The 8349-nt window shown below is 33.3% G+C and overlaps 1 pseudogene; it reads left to right on the forward strand.

Moving 5' to 3' along the window:
• The first annotated feature begins 1008 nt into the window (after nucleotides 1-1008).
• On the forward strand, nucleotides 1009-7484 carry LOC134240873 (uncharacterized; annotated as a pseudogene).
• The last annotated feature ends 865 nt before the right edge of the window (nucleotides 7485-8349 follow it).

Consider the following 8349-nt stretch of genomic DNA (forward strand, 5'->3'; position numbering starts at 1 on the left):
TTACTAAAAAACTATGAGGCTTATATAACATTGTAAAATACTTGCACAAATGTTGCGTCAAGAGATGAAAACTCTCAAATTTGCTTCAGATGCTGGATTTTGACATTTGAGATGCTGGACATTAAAAGTCATTTCCATGAAGAAGAACTAGTTTCAATTTTTTATGTAGGTCTATTTCAAAGTATCAGATCAAAATTGCTAAAATATTTTCATTTTTGGAATGTACACTTTTTGTTGGTTAATTGTACATGTGTGACTTTGCCTTACTTAAAGACAACATTCGTTGAAGTGAGCTCTGTAATCTCTGATTACCAATGTTTTCAAGAACTGGAATTAATGATAATTTACTATCTGGCGCTGGAATTAAAATGATTAATCAATAACCATAGAACTGTTCTTTGTATTAAACAAAGATTTAATGGCCAAATTGCCATTAATGTTGAATTTAATGGGTGCAAAATGTAGGCGAGAATCAAGAGTTAGAGTTCGTAGTTCTTTGAAAATATCTCCAATATTTTTATCATGTGAATCCATTGTGTACGTCATATTTTGTAATACTCCATAAAAATAGTAAAATTTGCCAATTTTTAGCATTTTGAGATGCCCCCGCTGGTAACAAGACGGTAGAATTTTGTGTATCTTACATATATTGTACAATATAGTATTACTCATCAAATATTATAGTTTGAACAAAATGTCTATAGTAGTATTTGTATAATTTGCTTTAAAGTGCTAAAAATTGTCATTTTCCTATACAATCCTATAGTAAATGTACCTGTATTTTGAGACGGTCCCTCAAAAATACCTGGACGGTAGATTTCCTCCAAACTTTGCATGTACACTGAAGTTAATATAAGTTATATATGGTATAAAAATGAAAAGTTTTGCTATTGTAGTTTTCACACAATAAAACTATAGTCGGTCCCTTAAAACACATAACTTATGCCGATATATCCCAGTAATGTGCAATCTGGTTCACTTAATTAAGCATCGTTGCTAGTTCCGAAGATGCTTTGTAGTGCGCGCGCTGCTGATAACGAAAATTACCGAGAGTCTGCAGGCATGTAATCCGAGGCACAAAATGTAAGTTTTAGAAAGTTTTTTAAATGAAACATTGCACATAAGCATCTTAAATGTATTTTGATAGTAGCTGTTCTATACAATAATCATTCAAGGAACTGGTAATCGGAATTAGATGCTTATCACACTAAGAACATGAGCCTTACGTTTCTTGGACTTCAAAGGGGCCCCGTAAGGGGAAACCGCAGACAAAAATATTTTGATAATTTGACCTATACTAGTATAATTATTGATTAATAATCAAAGAAAATTTTTCACCAATTATTTGAATACCGTATAAAATTTATCACTGCATAAAAAGATTAAAGACGTACAACACACTCAACGATCCCGATGCATATCAATCATGAAAGAAAATTGGGATATGGGGCTTGGCTGTGATTGTGCGTACCATACTCAATCAATAAGTATTTTTTAATTAACCCGATTAAACTCCGTAAAAAGCAAGACATAAAATACCATCCCTTAATGTTTATTTCATTTCATTTCATATACAATAAATTGTATTTTTGATCAAAGCGCAGCATTTTTTTTATTCTGAAAATTTTATTTTACATTGCCGAAATTCTCATTATGTACAATTGGCTATATAACATTCCGATTAATGGTCTTCATTACAATTTGTGCATTTACGATATAAATATTGTTTTTCTTCTTTAATTAAATAAAACAACAATAAATAAACAAAAAAAAACTTTTTACAATGTAAAATCGATGTTGTTCTCAGACCCTTACTGATCAAAGAGGATCAACTCTGAAAATGTAGGAGATGTTTATTTTCCTCCCTTTATTCACAGGGGCATCTTATCCACTCTGTTCTCTACTTCACATATAAAAATACACCTTGTGTATTTTTATATGTGAAGTAGAGAACAGAGTGGATAAGATGCCCCTGTGCTTTATTCAAGGTTTTCCACAGAATCAGATACATTTACAGCAAGACCTGATAAATCCGAGAATTGAATACTATAGACCTCATATACACAATGTAAGTATAGAATTGAAAAGAATTGTTCACTTGTACTGAAATTATCTGCATTTATGAATATCCTATTGCAGCAAATAGTTTGACTTTCTGTCAACAATGTCGGTTCGCATTTCCTCGAATCAAAACAAAACGTAGCCTATAAGATTTTAAAAAATATCAAAGTGCGATTTGATATAAATTGAAATAGATGAAGAGTTTAATCACAGGGGCATCTTATCCACTCTGTTCTCTACTTCACATATAAAAATACAGTGTATTTTTTATATGTGAAGTAGAGAACAGAGTGGATAAGATGCCCCTGTGGTTTAATGTTTGATATTTTGAAGTTAATGTGGACGAATACGGAATTTTCATTTTAACTTTAGAAGCGACGACATTGAAAGAAATGCGTACAATATCATGAGGGGTGTACATCTATGCAAATGTCGATGTATCCCCACGGCCACATACTGTCTCGTTTGAAATAATGACATGAAAGAAACTACAATTGTTCCATTTATATCATAGGAGAGTTGAACATACACCATTTTTTTAATGAATAAAATTAAAGAAATAAAATCAAAAATCAACATATTCAAGTTCAACAAAGCTTGAATTCGTATCCAGGTTTCATGTGATATGGAATGCATAACGCATACATATATGGATTAAACACTAAAATCCTTCAGTAATTTTTTCCTGATACATATAAAAAGAGTAGTCAATATTTATTCTGCATTCATGAATTTAAAAATTAATGCATACCCCCGGGATTCAAATGACGAAATACCAGTATATTTCCACTGTAAACGACGTTTTGTCAAACGCTAATGGTCCGCGACGCAAAAAAAGGAAGGGGTGGGGTGATAAGGGTATTCAAAAATTGCCTAAAAATCTACATTTAAATACGTTTTACATATGAGAACTTTTAAATTTGTAAGTTAATATATTTTTGAAGCAAAAGCAATATTCCAATTTAATTTTTTTAATGTGTATTTGTAGATTCATATAACAAAGTGATCGACCCCCGTCTGAGAGACGCGCGGGAACGTGATTTATTGAGAAAGGGGGAGGGGGTAATTTTCCGCTATTAAATCAAAACTGGTCGTACAAAAATTATACAAAAAATTATGAAGATTATTTTTACTACCAGCTACCTACAGAAAGTTTTTTACCGATATTAAACGACAGGTTTTTTCACAAAATAATTTTGAATTTGAAAAATACGCAATTTTCAAGGCTTAGATAACTCATAGTTTTTCAGGTTAAGGTCTTTAAAAATTATTTTGATGATATGTATATAAAAAGGATGACTATGTTTTTGTGTTAAATGGTTAAAGGAATAAGCCAATGAAATTTGACATTTATATCTAACCTAGCTTTTTTGAAAATCAAGGTTTAATAGTTCATTGATTAAAAATTTTCTCTCCTTGTAAACAACTAAAGCGGGGTAACTTTTTGAAGTTCCTGTCCAAAAACCACTCGAACGATTTTGTCCAAAATGTGCATACATGCAGTAGATATAGTCATGTACTAAATATACAAAGATATTGAAAATTAAAAGACGGGAATTTTTTGGGGTAGGTGTGTTGTACATCCTTAAATGAATTTTGAATAAGAAGCATTAACTCTGAACTTCCTAAAATATAAAGTACTGTAACTTTTATATGCTAGGTCATATATATATGTACAATTTACGCTACATGTATTGAACATCTATTAAAATACTACAACATAGCAATCAAAGACATTTGATAGGGTCTGGCATAAAGGCTTTTTACAAATTTACAAACTAAAAATGTATGGAATTAAGGCAAAAAAAAATTAATTTCTTGGTTCTCAGGCCCTCCCTCATCTCTTCCAAGGGCGCCTCATTGACCCTTTTTATTGCTAAATCAATAAAATAAAAACAACAAATCACCTCCCTCATCATTTTTTGAGGTTTTTACAATGTAAAAAGCTGCCTCATCATGTTTTGGGGGAAATAAAAAGTAAAAAAAAAAATGCCTCCCTCCCTCATCATATTTCTTGAAAAAAGGCCTGAGAACCAAGGAATTAATTTTGCATGGCCTAATGGCGATATGCTAGATTGGTTTGATAATTATTTAAGCGAAAGAACCCAACAAGTCATCACGGTATAGAAATCATTTTTCCTCTGTAGGACAAGTAAAAGCTGGAGTTCCTCAGGGCTCAGTACTTGGTCCTCTATTATTTTATTGTATGTAAATGATGTGGCTGAAAATATGAAATCTGTTTGTAGACTATTTGCTGATGATAATTCTTTACAACAATGTTCAGATAATATTAATCATATTGAACAAAATCTTAACCATGATCTTAGAATACTAGATGAATGGTCAAAGAAATGGTTATTGAAATTCAATCAACAGAAAACCAAAGCAGTATTTTTTAATTTGAAAAATGTACAGCATTTTCCTAAATTATTTTTTGACAATTGCCAATTGGAATATGTTACAGAACACAAACATCTTGGGATACTTCTGTCGTTTAACTTATGATGGTCTGATCATATTGATACCATTATAAAGAAAGCATACAAAAAACTGGGGCTTCTTCAAAAATTAAAATTTACTGTGTCAAGAGATATTCTATCCCAGATGTATATATCTTTATTAGACCACAACTTGAATATGCTGTTGAAGTTTGATCTGGATGCACAAAAACAGACATTGAGAATCTTGAAAAAGTACAATTATACGCTGCAAGAATAGTTACTAGGCTTACAATTATTGCTTCAAGAAATTCATTATATTTGGAAACAGGCTGGGAACCACTGGAATATAGAAGAAATAGGGCAAAACTAATAACAATGTATAAAATGCACAATAATTTAGTCCCTATTTACTTGCAAAACTTAGTACCTGATACAAGAGGCAATATTTCAGGATACACTACCCGGAATTCTTTAAATTATTCTTTGCCAAAATACAGATTAGAACTCTACAATAAATCATTTATTCCCGATACTGTTAGAAAGTGGAATTCCCTTAGTCTAAAATCAAGGGAGGCAACTTCTATTAAAATTTTCAAAAAATATCTGCAAAATAGTAATGTAAAATCTCAGAAATATTTTTCTTATGGAAAAAGGTTTTTGAACATAATTCATACAAGATTAAGACACAATTGTATTTTAAAGTCTGATTTATATCGCTGTAACCTAATAACCAGTCCTAATTGTTCTTGTGGACTACTAGAAGATACATATCATCTGTTTTTGTTTGTAAATATTATGTAAAAGCAAGAAATTCCTTAATGAATAAGCTATTGTCATTAACGTAGGTTCGCGGGTTTGTAGGGCTTTTAAAAGTGTTCGAAAACATACCATGAAAATTATAGATGTACATTTAATTCTATGGGGCGATGATTCTCTAACTTTTGAACAAAATGCTGAACTTTTCAAGACTATTCAAACTTTCTTAAATGAGTGAGGTCGTTTTTCAAAATAAGTTTACTTTTTTTTTCTCACCATCTCAAATTATATTTGTATATGTAAAGAATTTATTCCTTTCTATTGCTACAATGTATACATTGTATGTAGTAGACCATATGTATATATACTGAAAGGAAAAAGAAACGCAGGGTAAACTTTTGAGATGAATTAGATTTGTTTTTCTTAAAATATTTTTTAGTTTTCCTATCTAACTTTTAAAATCATCTTTCAAAAAGACATAACGAAATTCTCATTTGATTTTGTCCAATTATTCATGAGTTATTGAAGCTCAAATGACAATACCCCCCAAAATTGAAAATCGAAAACTCTTATTATCTTCAATGTCCATCTCGTGCATCTGTCAGAGTCTTATTCCTCCTTTGCATGGAATTTCATCAGAGTGTTCATCTTTCAAACTCTGGCTATATTTAGCATGGGTAACCACGCAAAAAAATAAGTCAAACGGCGCGCGCATGCGCCAGTGAGATGAATACAACAGTAAGTTGACTGGCTCAAAAAACCAAATTGCGGAATTGTTTTCTTTCAAATTTCGTATGAATGTAATGATTATAATCGTCGTCTCTATAAATGGCCGTTTCTGTGGTATTAAGGTGGCGATTTAAGATATGGCAGGACGAATAACACGCTCGAAACATGGCTCTGTTTCGCGTTATTGTCATCGTCACGGTTGATTGAAAACCACTCCAGACCCTCTCTGACTACAGGTAACACGATTTATGGGGGAAAATTTACAAGAGACTGCTTTGTAAACAGTTGTTGCCTTTTTCATTAATTAGGCAATTCGAAAACAAGACCCTATTGAACTTCCGTAAACTGTGCCAAGATTCCAAGAAATTCATGTCTCTTAATATTGAAAAACGATGTGCATACCTCATATGCATCAAATAATGCCACAAGATTTTTTGACAAACTCGTCGTTATGAAATTGCACGTGTTTTGGGCTTTTTAGCGTTTTCCCTACGTGACGTCATAAATTTTACGGTTGAGTAATTCTGAATACTGATTTTGATGCACGTAACTAAATTTCTCTTCTGACCAATTTTCGTAATTTTCGGTCATGTGGTCAAATTTTTATCGAAAATTATACTACCCTGCGTTTCTTTTTCCTTTCAGTATATGTTTGTTTTACTTTGGCAATTTCACAAAATGTTATATTAGGAGAGGACTATCTAAGTTACTGAACTTGTGTCCGATCCTTTTGACTTTGTCAATAAAATATGTTCAATTCAATTCAGCAATCCTGTTTGATGATATTTATCACAATAATATATAAATTGATAAACCGTATCAGCATGGCTATGGTAATGTACGTGCATGTGCAAAACATAATAAAAAACAATGATGTGGTCATTCATTGATGACGTTGCAGACTTCTGAAGAGGAACATATAAGTGATGAGAATGTACATAGAGTGGTACGAGGACGAGGGGGGCACAGCCAGAGAAGAGTAAGGAGAGCTGGGCGCATGACCAGAGGTAGAGGACTGACCCGCGGACGTCGAGGCCGTGGTGGTCGAGTTCAGACCACTTACAGAGTCGACATAGCAGCAACTTCCAGAGTAGAAAGAACCAAAGAACAGAAGGCAAGAATTTATAATACTGATATCAATGTAAACATCTTATTAACGTAGCAAATTTAATCAATAAGTGAAATTTTAGATTACATTATGATATGATTGTGGGTTTAATTCCAGGGGCGCATTAGTAATCTCCCTGAAGAGAATGTGCGGGAGCGGCTTTTTGATGTAACTCAAAGAATCCAGCTTTTGTTTCTGACATCCTTGAGGCAGGAAGCAGGACTGGGGTGCAGCAAGGATATCACCCATCACCATTCCAGGGAAGTCCAGACTGGTTTTCCTTCAGGAACTGCAGAGAGATGCCGACTGAAGCAGAACGGCTATGTTGTGGACAGCTGCCAGAAAACTGCTTTTCTAGGATCAGAGTTAGTTGCTTCTCAATATTATAATGTGTTGTGAACAAAATAATTAGCTAAAATTTCATATAATATTAAGTTAAATAATCCTTGATATTAACCTCATGGTCAATGAGAGGCTACAACTGGGATGGAATAGCTGGGCGTCAGCGAGGACAACAGCCAAAGACAGAGGCAGATGGAGGCAGCGTATTGGGGCCTTATGTGCCAGCGGGCACGGAGAGGATATGTGATGTGAGGTGATATATTATATTATTTTTATTTGATCAGAATTTTTGTGGGGAAGAGGGTACTAATCATTGACCTCCATAAAACATATACTAATGGTATACTTTGTATTATGGCAGAAACAATTCTCAATTAATAGGTGACGGAAGTCATGATGGCTCAGTTGGTAGAGCACTCGCTCTGTGATCGACGTTCGTGAGTTCGAATCTCGGTCGTGGCTGTACATGTACACCTTTGTCATACGCTCGGTGTTGCGGGTTCTTCGGATGAGATTAAAAACCAATGTCTCGTGTCACAACAGGCAATGGTCAAATATCTAGCTTACATTATCAAAAAATGAAGTGCTACCAGATCTTGTTGAAGGCACTCCTATAAGATACACAAGCCGTAGATATTCACACCATCAGAGCATATGACCACGTAACTCGGTACTTTTTTTTACAGTTACAACGTATATATACGTATACATACAATGTAACTATATAGTTACGACGTATGGAATCAATATACGACACGTCGTATCGTAACATCCATACATCTTCGAAGTGCCAAATTCGACGTTAAAGAGTCTGAATAAACCACACATTATATTCCCGCTGGTACCTGCTACCAGTTTTCCTACTGGTATACATATTACCAGTCTTACAGCAGTGATTTGTCAACAAGCAAA

This window comes from Saccostrea cucullata, unplaced genomic scaffold (genome assembly GCF_032062105.1).
Source record: "Saccostrea cucullata isolate Sc308-1 unplaced genomic scaffold, CSIRO_AGI_Scuc_v1 ctg247, whole genome shotgun sequence".
Lineage (NCBI taxonomy): Eukaryota > Metazoa > Mollusca > Bivalvia > Ostreida > Ostreidae > Saccostrea > Saccostrea cuccullata.